We start from the raw sequence: 20,837 nt of genomic DNA, 5'->3' as shown, positions 1-20,837 counted from the left end.
TTTGCATGCTGTTAACCTTTAGTGACTAGCTAACTTGGCATTTATTTCTTACATTGTTGTTTGTCCCAGGTCAAAGTTTACTTCAGAAGAACGTTAACCAGCCACTTTTCCTCATAATCTTCAGGTGTTTTATGATTAACATTATCAAATTTCTGTTTCAGTACAATGCTGAAGAAATAGAGTCTGGTTTAAAGGACTTCAAAAACCATCAGGTAGGGCTTCCCTGGTGGCGCAGTGGTTAAGAATCCGCCTGCCAATGCAGGAGACATGGGTTCAAGCCCTGGTACGGGAAGATCCCACATGCTGTGGAGCAGCAAAGCCCATGTACCACAACTACTGAGCCTGCGCTCTAGAGCTCGCGAGCCACAACTACTGAAACCTGCGTGCCTAGAGCCCGTGCTCCGCAACAAGAGAAGCCACCGCAATGAGAGGCCCGTGCACTGCAACGAAGAGTAGCCCCTGCTCGCTGCAACTAGAGAAAGCCCGCGCTCAGCAACAAAGACCGAACTCAGCCAAAAATAAAGTAAAAAGTAAATAAATTTAAAAAAAGAAAAAAACCATCAGGTAGACAAACAGACTCATAGAGGTTGGGTTTGGTAAAAAACCATTCAGAACTCCCTCACTCGACTCCTATCCATGAGCATTACTCTACAGTAACTTAACACTGTAGCTGTACAGCACTTTGCAGTTTATGAAGCGTTTTTATTTACATAGTACCTTATTCAGTTTTCCCAGCAACTGTGACTGCTCAGGTGTTGTTCCTCCAATTCTGTAGAAAATAAACTGGCTCAGGATGTGATTTGACGTGGCTAGTATGTGGTACAAGGCTTGAATCAGGTCGTTCTTTAAATTGTCACAGCTGTTCTAAAACCAGCTCCCATTATCTTATGTAAATGCGTCCCTTGGGGCTTCCTACTGATAATAAACTTTTGAACATATTGCTGTTGTTCAGTATCACTAAGTAACAGTGATACTTGAACCAGTCCAATGAGACATCAAAGATTTAATGGGAAAAATGTCTTTTCAATGAGATACGAAAATTTCTCATTAAATACTTAAATTTACTTGAAAATCCCTGTGGTCCCTGCATACGAAGCTTCAACTTATGTAAAAGCTTTCATTTCTTTTTATTTTTGATTATGTTTTAAGGTAATGGCTATACAGAGGAAAATATGTCATCTTGACTGCACCGCCCTTATCCTTTGCCAGTAGAGGGCGGTATTTGTCCTCCATATACTTAGCTACTGGGACCATTGCTTACCCCATCTCATCTTTAGATACCGACTCCTGGGCTCAGCGACCACAGGTTATCGGGACACTCTACCACCTGCTTGGGTTAGAGATGTTCTGTGATCAGTGTGCCCACTTATCATCCTAGTGTATGCAGCAGCAATATTTTCTGATTTCAAGTGCAAAAATAGGATCTCGATTCGTGCACATCTGTCTGCTTGTGTTGTTCCCTTTTAACAGTTCTAAAAGATGAAAGTGTATGTTGAGATTTCAAAAATGCATCTGTGGACGAAGTGAGAGAGTGGCATTGACAATATATACACTACAAAACGTAAAATAGATAGCTGGTGGGAAGTAGCTGCATAGCACAGGGAGATCAGCTCTGTGTTTTGTGACCACCTAGAGGGGTGGGATAGGGAGGGTGGGAGGGAGACGCAAGAGGGAGGAGATATGGGGATATATGTATACGTATAGCTGATTTCACTTTGTTATAAAGCAGAAACTAACACAACATTGTAAAGCAATTATACTCCAATAAAGATGTTAAAAAAAAGATGCATCTGTGAACTCTTGGCCCCATTTGGAAACAGGTGTTGCCTTTTGGAATTGCCCTCCAGCTCAAAAGCCTCATTTCTTGCACAGGCAGCACTGGTAACATGTTCGTGTACAGCAATACTGAGACTTCTTTTCAAGGTAACATGGTACCTTGTGTTCCTTTATCTGGCTGGCATGCTTCTCTTTCCCTCCATTATTTTAGTAGAATGGACAGATACCCATTCGAGATGCTTTGGCTGGGCCACCGTGAGGAGAAATCAGCATTGCTCGTGGGTGTAACCCCTGTTTCAATATTAAAGTCCTGGACAAATATAGTGAAATAAATGCTGTGTTGATCCTGAGGTCAGAGAATGAGAGTGCAGCCAGAGTTTACATCCTAGTAAAGAAAATAATTACTTTAAAATATGATATTATAAAATGTTAAAAGTAATAGTTTGCCTTGATTTAGCTCTAAGTTGGCACCCAGAAGTGATTTGTTTAAAAATCTAACTTTGGGGGCTTCCCTGGTGGCACAGTGGTTAAGAATCCACCTGCCCATGCAGGGGACATGGGTTCGAGCCCTGGCCTGGGAAGATCCCACATGCCTTGGAGCAACTAAGCCCGTGCGCAACAACTACTGAGCCTGCGCTCGAGAGCCATCGAGACACAACTACTGAGCCTGCGTGCCACAACTACTGAAGCCTGCGTGCCTAGAGCCCGTGCTCCGCAGCAAGACAAGCCACCGCAGTGAGAAGCCCGCGCACTACAACAGAGTAGCCCCCGCTCGCCTCAACTAGAGAAAGCCCGCGTGCAGCAATGAAGACCCAACACAGCCAAAAATAAATAAGCTAATTAATTTAAAAATAAAATTTAAAATCTATCTTTAAGGAATAAGTAGTAGATCAAGGAAGATCACATATATATTATTATTATTGGTAATGTTTTAGCTATTAAGTTGAATACATATATAGAGAGAGATAGGCATACACACACACAAAAACCCTTTTAATAGAATGTGTGAGACCACTTCCTTGGCCAATGTGGAATGTAATGTGTCTAATGGATGATACTTTTTCCACCTTGACTAGGAACAAGAATACATAAGGCTCTCCTGACTACATGAAATTAGGGCGGATGAGTTAGGTAAGGCTCTGAAGGAGGTAGAAAGTCACTGGAACAAGAAAAACGATGGATGGCCTAAAATTTGGGGGAAATAACAATTTGGTAACTCTAGATGATTGGTTATGTGATAAAAATTGATTCTCGGGCTTCCCTGGTGGCGCAGTGGTTGAGAGTCCGCCTGCTGAGGCAGGGGGCGCGGGTTCGTGCCCCGGTCCGGGAAGATCCCACGTGCCGCGGAGCGGCTGGGCCCGTGAGCCATGGCCGCTGAGCCTGCGCGTCCGGAGCCTGTGCTCCGCAGCGGGCGAAGCCACAAGAGTGAGAGGCCCGCGTACAGCAAAAAAAAAAAAAAAAAAAATTGATTCTCATCAATGAACTCAATGTGTATAGTGATATAATTAATAAAAAGTAGATCGTAAAACAGTTGTCTTTACCCAAAAAGTGTATAGAGACAGTCACATACACTGGGTCCTCACTTTGTGACTATAAATTGGTTCTCTAATACGACTTAATGGAATAAGGTACTGATCATTTAAAAAATATGGTTTTACATCTAAAGTAGTTAAGAATGAAATAGCAAAGCTCTTTTCAAAGACACTAAATGTGTTTAGGAGTCATAGAGGACTCAGCTAACATTCTGTTTAGATCTTGGAACATAATCTGGGGCTTCAGTAACCTAACTTCATATCTAATGCATGCCACATCTCAGTTACAAACTCCAAGCTCCTCCTGTTTGGTCTTTTCCTCCTGCCTCTGACCTAATACACCACTATCTCTCTTTTCCTTTTTTTTATTTTTGTGAATGAACAGTTTCTATGGCGTTAGTGTTTCTGAGGTAAATATATTTTTTATACATGAACCAGATAGCCCTAGAAGTGGTTGGGGAACCAGCTGTCCTGTAGAGAGTCACACAGTTGGCCCAAGTACAAGATAAATAGCACTTCCTGTTAAACCTGGACCAATGCAGAACTTAGACTCCAAAGCTCCACTGTAGGGCGCTGCTGCTGTGACCTCAGGTATGCAGGATATACACGGTGCCTAGTCAAAGAGAGTGCTTGCTGCCCTAGACCTTGCACAATGGGCCACTCTTGGGTTATCACAAAGCAGGTCACTCCTTTCCTCATCTTGCTTTCCCTCATTCTCTTCTCATGCCCTCAAGTGAAGTAATAAGACCTAATATTTGGCTCACGGGCCACTCACTCCAAAGTCAACAGCACTGAGCAGTCGCTGAGAAGCAGATGCCCTGCTCTGGGAGATCCAAGTCCGAGCGCGGACACACTCCTAATGCCAGACAGTAGAAAAGGGAGTTCCTACTACATCTGTTGCTTCTAGAGTTCACCTCTGAATTAGCCAGCCATTTTCAATAATGAAAATTATGGTGACTATATTCCGAACCCAGAATTGGGACCTGTGGTATGATGGAGAGTTTTGTCCTACTCCTCATTAGGAAAAAAGTCTAAGATACAGTCTGGATCTCAGAGTATTAGCATTTCTGTGATATTTTTATAGTTTAAGGAACTAAAGCGTGAAATATTTAAAATGGGATTACTCCAGGAAATGCATGTGACCTGTATAAAAAGTGTAACAGGGCTTCCCTGGTGGCGCAGTGGTCGAGAGTCCGCCTGCCGATGCAGCGGACGCGGGTGCGTGTCCCGGTCCGGGAAGATCCCACCTGCTGCGGAGCGGCTGGGCCCGTGAGCCATGGCCGCTGAGACTGCGCGTCCGGAGCCTGTGCTCCGCAACAGGAGAGGCCACGACAGTGAGAGGCCCGCGTACCGCCAAAAAAAAAAAAAAAAAAAGTGTAACAGGTGTTAACAGCAGAGTTGAGAATAGCACGTAACACCTACTAAAGCATGAGTTTGTTTTACTGAAGCCCCCCATCGCCTTTCCTCATCTTGAGACCTGCTTTAAGAGAAGCTTTGTGGCTGGTTGTGGATGAAGCAGATCTGTTTAGAGAGTGATCTTGGGCTAGTCACTTACCCACCCAGCCCCCCATCTCTCCACACCCCATGCCTGTTTCTCCTTTTTATAAAATGGGGATAATAAGAGACTGACTTTCCTCTTCTTCAAAGGGACGCTGTGAGCATGAATGAGGCTGTGTGCACGTAACACCTGGAACCTAAGTTGCTGCTGGCTTTGTAGACTAACCGGCCTCAAAAGCAGCAAAGTACCTCTAGGCAAGGTACAGGGCCGGTGAAACCCTTATTCCTGCAGAACTGAAATCCCTTTAGCTTTGTCTTTGAAGTACAAATGAGTTATTTATTAGTGAGAACACTCTTGCAAAAGGGTAAACTTTAACCAGTCCATAATGTAGGGTGGCTTTAGAGGGGAAGGAAGAGTGACAGTAATTCCCAAGTCACCTACTCTAGTGAAAGGGTTTTTTAATAGTGGAGGTACACAGAACTGATTGGCGTTCAAGTGTTTCTTCAGCTTCTCATAGGAAAAAAAATTCCACCCAGTGGTTACAAACTATATTCCTAGTTATGGGACATACATTTCAAATGAGGGAACACTCGTTTTCACTGGAAAACTGATGTTCTCATGATCCTGGAGGCTCACTAGGACGCTTTCTGTGGAGGGCCGGGATCAGGAGACCCTGATGTTTGTTTCTTTTTCTGTTTCATCTTTACAGATGAAGAGCATCTTGCAACCAAACCCCAGGGATGAGCTGCAAGATGGATGCCTCCCTCTTCCCCCACAAATTCTCTTCAGTCTGTGGGGGAAAAAGACCCAATTTCAACAGATAGGGAAGAGGCCTTTATTTTTATATTTTATTTGTTTTAATGTATTTATTTATTTATTTGGCTGCATTGGGTCTTTGTTGCTGTGCGTGGGCTTTCTCTAGTTGAGGTGAGCCAGGGGCTACTCTTCGTGGCAGTGCGCGGGCTCTAGGTGCGAGGACTTCAATAGTTGTTGCATGTGGGCTCAGTAGTTGTGGCTCGAGGGCTCTAGAATGCAGGCTCAGTAGTTGTGGTGCACGGGCTTAGTTGCGCCGCGGCATGTGGGTCTTCCCGGACCAGGGATCGAACCCATGTCTCCTGCATTGGCAGGGGGATTCTTAACCACTGCGCCACCAGGGAAGTCCAGAGACCTTTTTTAAAAAGTTCAATTTGTATAAGTTGAGTAACAGTTGGACTGTACAAATACTGAAATTCTGGTCAGCCTGTTATCCTGTAATACTCTCTTCCATCAGATTTTTAAGAACACCATTTGTGCTTCTTGTGTAGATAAGATAACTCCCAGAAGTTGAAAGTCCCCCTTGTCATGCTATCTTGCCTAAGGAGATAAAACTGGTTATCGGGGCTTTAGTAAAATTTTCACTTTTCTCAACCCAGTTAGCATCTCTGAGCTCTGTTAATGTGCATGACACATGCTTCCTCCTCATTAGGCGTTTTGGATAAGTGTCAGCATTTAAGGTCATGAGAACTGGAATTTTGTTCCCTCTTAAGAGTTTGGTATTAAGAAAACTTAGTTGTACACTGGGATAGCTCTCTCTCTCTCTCCCTCTCTCTCTCTCTCTCTCTCTCTCACACACACACACACACACACACACACACACACACACGCACCAGGCTTAGCTTTCACAACATTCTTGTAGAGTCAGAATGCGGGCTGGGGGCAGACAGACAAACAAGGCAGTTTCTCAATAGGAAAGCATCCAGTGGTGAAGCGCCAGCATGAAGAATAAGGAGCCCGCCTTCTTGAGCCCCATTTCTCTAATCACTTGACAGACCAAGTCAGTTCTTGCGTGTGTCAATCAGACTTTCAAAAGAGATTATTTGTTATGGGATGTTTGTTTCTTTTCCTGTTTTCCATATGAAATTCTTAATTGAGAATATACATATTCATTTTCTTATCAGTGTAATAGAGTTAAATGACTAGTAACTAGGACTTCCCTGGTGGTGCAGCGGTTAAGAATCTGCCTGCCAATGCAGGGGACACGGGTTCGAGCCCTGGTCCGGGAAGATCCCACGTGCCGCGTTTGAGCCTGAGCTCTAGAGCCCACAAGCCACAACTACTGAGCCCACGTTCCACTACTGAAGCCCGCGCGCTTAGAGCTTGTGCTCTGCAACAAGAGAAGCCACCGCAATGAGAAGGCCGCGCACTGCCACGAAGAGTGACCCCTCTTGTTTTTAAGTGCTTATGTGTAAAGAATCCTCTTGAGTGTTTATCATCCCTTCTATCATTGAATCCTCACAACAGTCCCATGAGGTCCAGGTAGTATCACTATCCCCAATTTACAGAGGAAGAAACTGAGGTCTAGAGATGGTTAAACAATGTGCTCCAGATCACATCTCCTGACAAACACAACATTCTGCTACTTTTATTTTTCTGCTACTTTTTTATTGACTAAGGCCAACGTTGATCAATTGCATTAGGCTATTCCCCAGAATACCCAGCCTGTAGCCCAAATATCAGGGAGCAGTGAAATGACCAAAAATAGATGAACAAGAGTGATATCATGAAGAAAAATAACAACTTTAGACAGAAAGTCAGGGATCCGGGTTTGAGTTCTCGTTCTCCACCAACCAGATACTTACTTTCCCAGAGTCCCAGTTTTCTCAGACTGTTAACTATGTCAGTAACATCTACTTCTCAGGGTTGTTATGGGGACCATAAGTGAAACTGCCCAGCAAGAGGCCTCATGGTGGTGTTTCCCCCCAGGGGGGCAGGGCTGTGGAGGGGTGTGGGATGAGAAGCCAGTAATGCTTCACTAGCACGAACAAGAAGCAGCCTCAGCTGCTGAGAACGGGAGAGCCCTTCATGCGTGCTGCAGAGGGGCGCTACATTTCTCTGTGTTTTCTCTTGCAGGTGGGATGATGGTGCAGTCCAGGTGAATGAGGGGATGGGAGGAAGGGCTGGGAACCACCCAGCCAGCTGGTCTCAAGGCTCCTGGCTGCCTGTCCTCTGTGCCTCCCAAGTGCCTTGCTTCAGGCACTGTCTGTTTATTTATACTAGTTTTGTGAGATAGCTGGCAAACAACAGGCTTCTTATGTACATTTTGGTACTTGTGGATGGAGCCAGACAGGGGTCTCTGCTGGAAATGCCCTAACATCCAGGAAGGACACAGGCCAGGCCTGCCTCAGAACAACATTCTCTCGGCTGGTCAGATCTCCTTGGTTAGGCAGTGGGGGTGGTGCATGGTGGAAACATAGAGGAACATCTAATATCCCTGCTCTGACTAGGAAAGAGGACAATAACAGTGTGGGCTGGAGAGGAGGGGGGATGGTTGGGAGGGGTGTGAGTTCCCACTCAGCCCTCCCCCTCCGATGCTGCAGCTCCTATAGAGGAGGAGGGCTGGGGTGGGGAGGCCTGGAGTTTCAGCCATACCTCGGTGGACAGGCTACAACTGCCAGCCTAGCGCAGGCCTGTGGGGTCTCAGTCTTGGGGGAAGTGCTGGTGGTGAGTGGAAAGCGACACGAAACAGGAAGTGGGGAGGTAAAGACCCCAAGGTAGCAGCATCCTCTAGGAAGTTGTTTATGGCTGGCAGGCCCTGCGTCTGCCTGCCTCCTGAATCCATCATGGCGTGCTCCTAATTCAACTAGATTTTAAAGGTATTCCATATATTCTAGGACACCTAGTATTTCTTTTTCTGAGTGTGTGTATGTATAAGAGAGAAACAGGCAGAGCCTCAAGTGTTTGTGTGTTCTGGAGGCTGGGAGGCTGGAAGGCGGGGGCTTCTCATCCCTCTGGAGCCCCTCCTCTCTTGTCAATGTAGCCAAAGGACCCGTTGACTGCGGGGTCCTCCCATTTCCCCGGGCTAATTACATGCCTCTTTATGAAAGGAAATAGTTTCTCCACTGAGCTGGGAAACCCAGGTCTCTGGTGCCCCCTCTTCATGGGTATCATGGGAAGGACAAGAAAGGAAGCAGCTGCTTGCAGTCTTCCCTGCCTTCCCTGGCCTCTCCAGGAGCGCCCAGCCCAGCCCGGAGACACGGACTATCTCCTCCCCGCAGAAGCTCCTGCAACTGCCACTGGGCCTGGCTGTGATGTGACATGGATGCTTTGAGGAAATCCAAGCAAAGGATGTGATTAGGTGGTGGATACAGGCTGTATGTAGAAAGGACCCTAAGGAAGTTGAGTTGTTTATTCACAGCCCCTCAGCTGCTGCCTGGGAGTGAGAGGGAGTGTGGCTGTCCCCACCCCGGCTGTGTACAGCTGCTGGGGAGGCTGCTTCAAGCTTGGCTGGGGGAGGGGGTGCGGGGGAGGGTGGGGAGGGAGGACAACCCAGTGTGGGGGCGGGGGAGGTTGGCTGAGGTCCCAGGACAGGGCTGCAAGATCTTCCTCTCCCCCAGGCCCTCCTGTCAGCACAGTCCCTGGGAGGTGGTTTTAGAAAATAGCCCCTGGTGGGACTCTCTGTGAGAGGGATGCAGAGGCGCAGTTATGGGAGCAGGAAACAGCTGGGCTGCTGCTTCCCTGCAAAGGTTACTCATGAGGCAGATTCCAGGATGTGAGGGTTACGGGCACCTTTCCTCTTTCCACCACTGAAGAGACAGAAAGACAGACGGATGGGCGCAGAGAGACACAGAGAGGAAAGATCCCGAGAGCCACAGTCTCTGCAAGACCTGCAGTGAGATGGAGGAAGCTGCTCAGCTGGGAGAGAGCCGGGCCGTACCGAGCCTCAGGAGAGACCATCTCTCCACCTCTTCTCTGTCGCCTTTCTCTGACCGTTTAATCTCAGGGCTACCCCCAAGGTTCCAAGAGCCTCTCCCTCCAATTCTCCTTTTATTTTTATTATTTTATTGTTTCATTTATTTATTTTTGGCTGCATTGGGTCTTCATTGTGGTACACGGGCTTCTCATTGCAGTGGCTTCTCTTGTTGCAGAGCACGGGCTCTAGGCACGTGGGCTTCAGTAGTTGTGGTCACGGGCTCAGTAGTTGTGGCTCACGGGCTCTAGAGCGCAGGCTCAGTAGCACGAGCTTAGTTGCTCTGCAGGATCTTCCCGGACCAGGGCTCGAACCCGTGTCCCCTGCCTTGGCAGGCAGATTCTTAACCACTGCGCCACCAGGGAAGTCCCAATTCTCCTTTTAAAAAATGTCAAAGTTGGAGTTCCCTGGTGGTCCAGTGGTTAAGACTCCACACTTCCATTGCAGGGGCCACAGGTTCGATTCCTGGTCGGCGATGTTGTGTGAGGAAATCGGGAATGGGGAAATCAGGAAGAGGAGTGAAGGTTAACCTGAATTTGTGGCCTTTCAAAGACCATTCAGCAATCTCCTCCGTGAAGAAGATCAGCCCACTCATTTATTATGCCTCAACTACATTCAACGCAGAGTGCGATAAAGAGGCAGAGAAAAGACACAGAGGACACGGTAGAGACTGTAAGCCCCTTGAAGGCAGGAGATCTCTCTCTCTCTCCCATATTTGAAATTTTTATTGAGATCATTGCAAATTCACATGCAGTTACAACAATAAGATTCCTTGTACACTTTGCCCAGTTTTCCCCAAAGGTAACATTTTGCAAACCTATAGTGTAATATCACAACCAGGATATTGACCCTGATACAATCCACCAAACTTATCTAGATTTTCCATGTTACTTGTGCCTGTGCTTGCATGTGTGTGTGTGTGTTTAGTTTTATACAATCTTATCGCCTGTGTATGTTGAGTCACAATCCAGATTCTGAAGTGACAACATGACAGGGAACAAGGATCCTTTGTGTCCCCCTTTTATAACCCTCCTTCCCCCCCATTCCTGGCAGCCACTATTCTGTGCTCCATTTCTAAAGTTTTATTTCAAAAAATGTTATATAAAAGGAATCACATAGCATGTGTCTTTTTGGTATTTGCTTTTCTCTCAGCATAATTCCCTGAAGATCCATCCAAGTTGTCGTGTGCATCAATAATTCATCCCTTTTTATCCTTTTTATTGGTGAGTAGTAATCCATGGTATGTTGTTACTAGAGTTTATTTAACCATTCACCTCTGGAAGGACACTTGGGTTGTTTCCAGTTTGGGGCTATTACAAATGAGGCTGCTATGGACTTTTGTGACCAGGTTTTATGTGAACGTCACGTGGTTTTTCTATCCAGTGACAGCATCGAGTGGGCACACAGTGGATCCTCAGTCGATGCTCCTTGGAGACTGAGGACATTCTGCGATAGCACTTCGTCCAGGAGAGAGTGAGGGAGGACGGGAGGATTATGGTGCATGCGAGGAGTTACCCTCAACAACGAACCAAAAATCAAGGCACCCTTTGAAGAAAGAATTGACCAAAAGACACATGGTCATCATTGGCATTAAGCAGTTGGGACAAGGAGGGCAAGATTCTATATAGAAACAAAAGGCTTCATAAGACTGTGGTGAGGATGAGAACAATTGACAAGCAGCCTATGACAGTGTGAAACGATACACAAGGAAGTCATGGGGATGCTGAGGCAGCTCTAAGAGTGAAGAGAAGAGGGGCTTGGGAAGCAGACCTGATTCATATCCTGCCATCACCATTTTTTAGCTGTGGTGTTCTGGGCAAGGTACTTAAATGTCTCTGAGACTCCACTTCCCAATCAGTAAAATGAAGATAAATATCCTTCTCATAAGAGTAATAGGAGTAGGGCTTTCCTGGTGGCGCAGTGGTTGAGAGCCCTCCTGCCAATGCAGGGGACGCGGGTTCGTGCCCCGGTCCGGGAAGATCCCACATGCCGCAGAGCGGCTGGGCCCGTGAGCCATGGCCACTGAGCCTGCGCGTCCGGAGCCTGTGCTCCACAACCGGAGAGGCCACCACAGTGAGAGGCCCGCGTACCGCCAAAAAAAAAAAAAAAAAAAGAGTAATAGGAGTAAAGAAAAACAGGGTATATAAAGTTCTTGACTCACAGCAGCCCCTGAATAAATGTTCATTTCCTTCCTCCCTCCACTCCCTAAAGAGAGGTAAGGGGAAATAGATATTGGAGCGGGGTTAATCGGAGAGACCTCAGGAGTCTGGCTTAAGGGAAGCCTGTTGGGGGGCATAAGAGTAACAGGGAGGATCTGAGCAAAGGTAGGGACGTTGGACCCAGGAGTGGACTGGGTTAGATGAGGCACCTCTCTTCAGCATCAGCGTTGACTCCAAGTAGAACAGGACCCGGCAAATGGTACTTGGCCCAAGGGATCGCCAGTTTCACTACCACTTGGCTGGATACAGCATGCTGGTTGTTTCCACTTTCAAGGTGAGCTTATCCTTGCTTTATTAAAGGCCTGAGATGAACAGTGGGCATCCCTCTTTGGAACGGCTACTGGATAGAATGACTTCCCCGCCAAACCCTTGCAAACTGTCCACTAACCTACCCCTCCCTTCAAATTCCAAACCCCAAGCAGCCAAAGTCCTTGGTGCCTCCAACGCCTTCCAGAAACTGCCTGGCCCCTGCACAGCCCTCCTCCCAGTCCGGCCTTTGATCTGACAAAGATGCTTAACCTTTTGATCCCATCATGGGACTTTCCCCAGGCCTAGGCCACCAGAAAGGGAGAAAGAGAACCGTCCTTTCCTTGTTCCTACTCTTGTTTCTTTTGAACAAGGAAAAGAAGGAGATTACAGGCTCTTGACACCCCGTTCCCTGTTCCCATCCTGCCTCTGGCGCCGCCCAGGACCAGGCTGGGTCCAGAGGTGTGCCGGGAAGAGCCCCCGGCCTTTGAAACCGGTAGTTGGGGGGCAGGGGGTAACAGACCATGGCCCTTCCAATTGCCTTGGTCTTCTCACTCTGCCACTTCTCTCTCCCCTGACCCTTTGGGTCTCCTCAAATGTGGGGGTGGTGGCGGAGACAGGAGAGGGGAGATGGAGGCAGAGCTCCCCTTGGGTGTGGCCGGTCCCAAGGAGCCCTTCTCACCCCGTTCAGGGCCCTCCAGGCCACTCCCGTGGTCACAGCAAAAGTCCGGTCCTGTTCCAAACGTCTTCGCACCATCATTACTGTTTTCACTGGAGTTATTGATACTTCTCCCTGCCAAACTCAGACCTCCCAAAGTGTCCTTTAAAAACATAAATGAGATCACCTCACTCCTCTGCCTGGCTCCTTCTAGAGTCCTCCTGTTGCCCAAGAATGAAATCCACACAGTCTGGTTTCTGCTCACTTACCCAACCCCATCTCTGCCTCCTTCTCTTCCCCTGGCTCTCTCTCCATTCCTGCACTCATCTGCCTCATAGGCTGGTCCTGCCTCAGGGCCTTTGCATTTGCTCTTCCATTTTCCTAGTCCTTTCCTCTCAGATCTTCCTGGGGTGGGCTCCACCTTAATTTTCCAGATCTAGCTCATATGTCACCTCCAGAGGGTCCTCTCTTCCTTGACCTCCCTCCCCATCTCCTCCCCACAGGCCCTCTAACTCATCATCTTGTTTTACTTCCTTCATAGCCATCTGAAGTTATTTAGCTACGAGTCTGTGTGGTTTCCCTCTGGAATGTATACTGCACGATGTAAGGACCTATAGTGTGTCCCCAGCATCTAGAAGGGGCTTAGCCAATATTTTGTTGGATGACAGATGGATCCTCTGAGGTTGTAGCTGGGCTGAGAGAGGCCCATAGTGTGGGCAGAATGCTGGCTGCAGAGACTAGAAAACCAAGTATAAGTTTGCAGCTCAGCTTTGCCTTGTATTACCTGTGGGCCCCAGACACGTTGCTTTACCTCTTTGCATTTAATTTTCCTCATCTGTAAAATAGAAATGCTACCACTTGGCTTCATGAGATTGTGGTGAGGATGAGAGAATTATGTGAAAGCACAAAATAGATATGGAATAAGTCCTGGTTTAAAAATAAATCTAAAAAAATAAAAATAAATCTACATGGTTATCCGAAGAGAGTAGAATAGAGCCTAGGTACTCTTTCACACGAACCTCTTCACTTCTTTAATCAGCTTGATCATTTTTATTCAAGGAGGCTGGCACACAGGACAACTCTAATGGGAGGCTAAACAGAAAACTACCACCCGCAGGCCGAGTCCAGGGCACTGCCAGTTTTTGTACGGCCCATGAATGATGAACGGTTTTTGCATTCTTAAGTGGTTTAAAAAAAATCAAAAGAAGACTATTTCCTGACACATGAAAATTGTATGAAAGATTCAAATTTCAGGGTCCATAAATAAAGCTTATCAGAACACAGCCATGCCCACTCGTTTATGTGTTGTCTGTGGTTGTTTTTGTGCTACGAGGGCGGAGTGGAGCTGTGACAGAGGCCACCTGATGGTCCCTAAAATATTTACTATTTGACCCTTTAAAGAAAATGTATGAGGACCCCTAGCTGATTTTAAAAACTGAAAGGGCAGGTCTGAGAGGCTGCCTGGAGACAAGGAGAGGGACAGCATGGCCCCTGGGGACCGCTCCTCTTTCAGGGCTCTCTGTTGCTCGCTGTGGAAAGCCCTGTCTCAGCCCTGGTCATGGAGGCAGCACCAACTTCCCCGAGTCCAGAGAGGCACTGGGGGCAGCCGTGCATCTGCAAGCCTCTGAAGAAAGCCCCCCACGGGGGTGCCCCACGGAGCCCCTTGCCCGGCTGCAGCTCCTCGGACCTCCCTTTGCTTTACTTCTAGAATCTGGCGGGGTGGAGGTTAAGTGGCTTAACTTCTGGGACATCAGCTCTCAAAGACAAAGGTAATCTATCCAAGGGAGGACCCCTAGGCACCCTCTTTCCTCCCAGAAGCTGTTCCACGTCCGCACTGCCGGTCCCCGTAGAGCAGCCTGCAAGAGCTCTGATAGATTCTTCTTAGAAAAAAACAGGAGAGCTAGCTGCTTCGAGGATGTGGAAAGTCTGCTCTTAATGACAGGCCTCTCTCTCCAGGGAGCTTATAATCACCTTGGGAGGCTCCCCCTTCCTGGCAGAGACTCAGGGTTGATGGGGCCTCAAGATCAAGGAGGCTGCTGTGTGGCCTTGGGGGCGGGCTGTGGAGGGAAGTGACGAGTCAAAATGCAAATGCAAAGGCTCAGGCCTCGAAAAAGCTGGGGTGCTGTGGTGAACAGGAAGCCAAGAGCAGGAGGGGTTGGGCCGCCGTCCTAAGGTCAAGGCGGGGGCTCCGTGCAGAGGGTGACACCCCGTCTCTCTCCTGGTCCTTCCTCCACCATCTCTGGGGGGTCGGGAGGGCGGGGCCAGACCCCCCACTGCTCTGCTCCTTCCAAGGAAGAAAAGGTCCATTTTACCAAAGACTTCTCGGGGAGCAGAGACAGAGCGTGTCTGTCTCCCTGCACTCCGGTCCCAGCACCCAGCAGCCTGTGCGCCTGTGACTCACCTTCCTTAGAAGCAGTCATGGCCAGAGGGCCAAGGGTCAGGCCAGGCTCCAGCTCATATGGCTGTGTGGCCCTAGCAAGTCACTTTCTATTTCTCCAAGTTTACGTTTCAGTCCTTTACCTGTCTCCCAAGGTCATCGTGAGAACCAAATGACACGCTGCACATGAAACCACTTTGAAAACCATGAAGCCCAGGAAGGAATGTTCAGGGGAACAAGCTGTGGTCTTTGTGCCCACACCACCCAACAGATAGGGCGATCCTACCGTTACACTAACAGTGAGACAGGGCCCAAGTGGCTGAGTGACTTGGAAATAACCTAAACATAACATGCCCTGAGCAGAGTTAGGGGGGCTGGAGGCCTTGATTAGTGAGGGAGGAGGGCCTGTCCCAGAGCTGGGAGGCCCTGAAGATGCTATCACAGCCTCACATGACAGTCAGGCCCCTGCCCGTGGTCTGATCTCAGTATCTCTCTGGTTGGGCCCAGCCTTCCTGGGGCAGCCGCAGCAGTTAGGCAGAGATGGCGGTCTGCTTCCTGCCAAGGCTGGTGCAATGGCTTCTCCCGGTCCTTCGCTCTCTGCTGCTCATCTGCTCAGGGCTGGGAGGGTGGAGAACAGGTTGTTGGTGTGTGGATTTCATGAGACACCCGCCTTCCCCTCCTTTATTCTGGGAAGGTGTTGGTAAAATTCTAGAGCCCTCACCCGCTACCCTGTGTGACCACTGGGGAGCTCAGCACCAAGGGTGTGGGCCTTGGGTTCTAGTCCGGTTCTGCCACCCTGTAGCCACATCACCCTTGGTAAGGACACACCCTCTCCAGGGCTGTGTCCTCGTCCTATAAAGTGCAGAATTGACGCCTTCCTGTCTGCTGCTCAGAGTGGTGAGGAGCACATGGAAGGTGTCTGTGCAGGTGCTTTGAAAACAGGACTCCTATTGTCATGGAATGAGGGATGGGGAAGATAGGGAAGACTGGCAGGGCGTTGGGGACAGGCCATGGCCCTGAGCCTGGGGTTGGAGGCAAGGGACACTGGTGGGAGGATGGACCAGGGTAGTGATTATTTACTGCTCTGTGACAAGCATGAAACTCAGCACTCTGATTCTCACACAACTCTGTGGGATGGGTACCAACATCCCCATTTACAGGGGGTGACCTAGGCTCAGCAAAGTCATTTGCCCCAAGTTTACCCCTAGTGAGGCCAGCAAGCCCAAGCCTAACTCCAGAGTCCATGATCTGTGTACCCCACCAAGTACCTGGTCCTGGTCCATCATAGGTGCCAGGGCTACTGCCAGCCCCTAAAGTGCTTTCATGCAAATTAGGGAAAGGTAGATGCAGCCATGAGTCTTGGCTAGCTGTGCTTGTGAAGTGAATAGCGTGTATCTATACAACTGCACCTTGTAGCCCTGGGAGGGACTTTGAAATTAATTAAAGAAAAGAAAAACCAAACAAAATCCAGGATATAGATTTTGTGGCTTGTTACCCCTCCATTTCCTGGCCTGGGAGCCCAGCAGATGGGCCCCTCCCACCAATTCCTTCTTTCCTCTGGAGCTCCAGAGTCTGGGGGCTGGTAGCCCTGCCCAGACACCTGAACCAAGCCTGTGCCTCTCTTCCCCGCAGGCCTGGGGATAGATTGTGCAAAACTGGCACCATAACCTAAGGCAAGAGGTTAGTTCACAATCTAGTTATTAATTACGCACTGGCTTAGTATCTTGAGCATTGCATCAGGACCGTGAGAATGGCTTTATAGACACTTACATTAGTATCAGCTTCCCTATCCCCCCAGACACACACACAGGTCCGGGTACAGCAGTAAATCCTGCCAAAAGTCACTCCAGCCTCAGCCTATTGCCCACAGCTCCTGGCACATTCAGGCCATCCCTGCCAGAATGGGAAACGCTGCCTAGCCAGCAGGATCCCCAAGGGCAGCCCCCGGAGATGGGGCCAGCTGCAGGTCACCTCACCCTGACGCGAGGGCTGTGCACTGCACTGGACTTGGAGAGCTTGGCGGGGGGTCACTTAAGGAAAGGAGGTTAGAGATTTCACACCTTATCTCGGATGCCCGGGGAAGTCCCTCCTCCAGTCTGACTCCCATCCCTCTTGCTGCAGTTCTAGTGTTTTTCCCTCTTGTTTGGCCCTCCTTGTCTCTGGTTGAGTAAAGACTGTGAGAGCACCTACCAGTGGGGATAGCAGTCTCCTCCTTTTATTCCTGCCTTGCAGTGGAAAAGTCAGCCCTACAGGGAGAATGGGAACAAGACCTTGAGGCCTTTTCCCTTGTGCCCTCCTGCCCCTCACATGACCCCTCTATCTTCCCCACTCTGGAGACTGTGGAGTCACAGCTGGCAACTAAATCCCCTTTGAGCTCCTCGGCCTCCTGATCTGGACTTTGTCCACCTGCTGCTGCTGGAACACAGCTGAGTGAGTAAGCGCTGAGCTCTGCCCTCTGCTGCTGGGCAGGCAACCAGGACTTGGATTCACCCAGATGAGGGGCCTCGGGCCCTCCCTTGCTTCAGCTCTGCCACCTTGGGCAAGTGACTTGACCTCAGTTTCCCCATCCATAAAAGGAGGTGGCACCTGCCTACCTTAGAGGTACTTGTAAGAATCAAACCTACTGATGTCAGTGAAAGTGTTTGTAAATCCTTAAGTGTAGCACAGAAGCAAGTAATTATCCCTCACCTTCACCAGCCTGCTGGCCTTAAAAGCCCAGCTTGGAACTTCCCTGCTTCCCTGGATTTATCCCAGGGATACATGAGATAAATGAACTCCGATCATGTTTGACCTCTGGAACTCGTTTATGGCCTTGACATTTTTGCACTTGCTGATGTGTCCCACCACTTTCTAGTTCCCAGAGAAGACTAACCTCCATGAGGTACCTCATATGTCCTTCCCATCTCCTAAATCGCATTTAGGATTCTGTACATAAGACAGCATGTACGGGACTTCCCTGGTGGCACAATGGATAAGATTTCGTGCTCCCAATGCCAGGGGCCTGGGTTCAATCCCTGGTCAGGGAACTAGATCCCACATGCCTGCCACAACTAAGAGTTCGCATGCCACAACTAAGAGTTCGCATGTTGCAACTAAGGAGCCTGACTACCTCAACAAAGACCCTGTGCAACCAAATAAATAAATAAATAAAATAATTTAAAAAGAAAAATAAAAGACAGCATGTACAAACATGGGTTGAGATTCTCCTCTAAATACATTATTTATGCAGTAGCCTTGCATTCTTCCCAACAAGCTTCCTGCATAAGAATTAAGACTCTGAGATTAAATGACTTGCTCACAGGCATAAAGTTACTATACCTTAGCACTGAGCCTGATTCGTAATTGTTATTTAACAAATGTTTGTTGAATGAGAAATGAATGCCTGGATGCGTAGTAAATAGCACTGGATCTGTCTGATTCCAGAGCCCACATTTTTTCCACTGGAGCGTAGAGCTTCTCAGGGGCTAGCTGGTGCAAGATCTCCGTGGGGGCGTGGAGCTGGCAGAGCTCTGTCACATCTGGCTGTCCCTCCCCATTCTCCAACCAAACCCAGCCCAGTAGCCCCTCAGGCAGTCTGAGCTCCAGAGTAGAATCCTGGGTATTCACAGTGACATAATCACCTCCTTGCTCCAGGCATTTTAGAACACAGCCCAGTTAACTAATTGTCTCTCCCGCTAAAGACTTATAGGGGAGTCGTCTGCTTCACTCCTGAACCCTTAAGGGGAAGGAGACAGCATCACCTTTTTGCCTCTGCCTCACTGCCCTGAGCAAGTCCCGTGAAGCGTTCCACCCCCAGTTCCAATCCTTCCTGTTACTTAGGTTTCTAAAACTAAGCCGTCGCGGCTCCAGTTCTATGCTCCTTGACTGGGAGCTTTCTGCTGATGCCCCAGGAAAATCTAAGAGGCTAAAGGACTCAGTTGAGAGGAAAGTGGGACGGGTTTCATTGGTTCTTAGAGCTGGAAAGGGCTATTGTGTTCATCCAGGCTCACGCCTTACCTGGTGCCTGAGAGCCCTGCAAATGTCCCCGCCACGCTTAATCTGTTGAAAGCGGCTTGGGTCCTGCCCCTTTGTGAACTCACCTATGATCTGACTCCCCGTGACTCTCTCCGCTGGTCTAGGCTGGCTGGCCCTCTGAAGGCATTCCCTTTTTTTTTTTTTTTTGCAGTACGCGGGTCTCTCTCGCGTTGCGGAGCACAGGCTCCGGACGGGCAGGCTCAGCGGCCATGGCTCATGGGCCCAGCCGCTCCGCGGCACGAGGGATCTTCCCGGACCGGGGCACGAACCCGTGTCCCCTGCATCGGCAGGCAGACTCTCAACCACTGCGCCACCAGGGAAGCCCTGAAGCCGTTCCCTTTTGACAGTGACTTTGCTGTTGCCTGGAAAAGCCAACACCTTTCCATGGAAGAACAGGCTCAGCATTTCCCTCCCTCTGCTCCCCACTCAGCTGGATTTCTCTGCTTTGGAGGTAATTTTGGTCTCTCCCCCAGTTCCCCATGGACCTGGGTGGGGCACGGGGAGGACTCAGAAGGAGGTTTAAATCCAGAGGAAAGTTCTCTTCGTAAAAGAATTTCTGTTTTTTCACGGTCAGAGGGAAGTTTCCTGAAGAAAGTACCCTTGAAGGTGTTTGTTGTTGTTTTAAAAACTTCCCTGCGTGGGGTACCACTCAGATTGGACTGTCCCCAGCTGCGAGGTGGGGGACCTCATTCGCCAGCAATTTTAAGGCTCTGCCTTGTAGCAGTGATAGTCAGGGGGGAGTACGGAGGACCTCAGGACCTAGAGGCCATGGTCATTCCCAAGCTTGAGGTTTGAGAGGGAAGATGCAGCTGTCCAGTTCTTTCAGTGGTTTCAATATCCTCCTCACTGTGCCCACGGAGTGCTGGTGATGGTGGAAATACCGTCCAAGTACGAGGGTAGACCCCCTCCACCCTTCTCAAGCTGCTTCATCTTATTTCTTCACCCAATCCGTTCTAAACGTCTCAGTTAAGGAGGCCCTGGGGGTGGTTTTCCTTCTCTGGTCCCTGATCTCCCCAACCCCTAACCCTCTGAACAGAAATGAGGTGCAAGAGTCCACACTGGGGAGCAGCCCAGGGGTGATTTCTCATTCCTCTTTCTTCCTCCTTCGTTTTATTTTTTCCTTTAAAAACTAATATTTATTGATTCTTTTTTTTCTGTTTACGAAAGCAATTTATGATCCACATAGATTTGGAGATACAGAAAAATTTCCCTAGTGCCTCCTCCCCTCAAAATCATCCGTTCTGTTCATTGAAAACCAGTATTCAGCTTTTGGTTATGTGTCTTTTTTAAATCATTTCTTTTCTATAGATATACACCTAATTTTAAAACTCTTTAGTTTGTAATAATTTTAGATATACAGAAAAGTTGCAAAGACAATAGAGTTCCCATATACCCTTCAACAAGTTTTCCCTGATGTTAACATCATAGTACAATAATCGAAACTGAGAATTAATACTGGTGGAGTACCATTCACTAAACTGCAGATTTTATTCGGATTCCACCAGTTTTTCCACTTATGTCCCTTTTCTGTCCCAAGATCCAATCCAGAATATCACATTGCATTAGTATAAAACTAATTTTTTTTTTTTTTTTTTTTTTTTGCGGTACGCGGGCCTCTCACTGTTGTGGCCTCTCCCGTTGCGGAGCACAGGCTCCGGACGCGCAGGCTCAGCGGCCATGGCTCACGGGTCCAGCCGCTCCGCGGCATGTGGGATCTTCCCGGACCGGGGCATGAACCCGTGTCCCCTGCATCGGCAGGCGGACTCTCAACCACTGCGCCACCAGGGAAGC

The sequence above is a fragment of the Globicephala melas genome, chromosome 1, assembly GCF_963455315.2.
Source record: "Globicephala melas chromosome 1, mGloMel1.2, whole genome shotgun sequence".
Lineage (NCBI taxonomy): Eukaryota > Metazoa > Chordata > Mammalia > Artiodactyla > Delphinidae > Globicephala > Globicephala melas.
The sequence above is the reverse complement of the archived record's forward strand: the minus strand, read 5'-3'. Positions refer to the sequence as shown.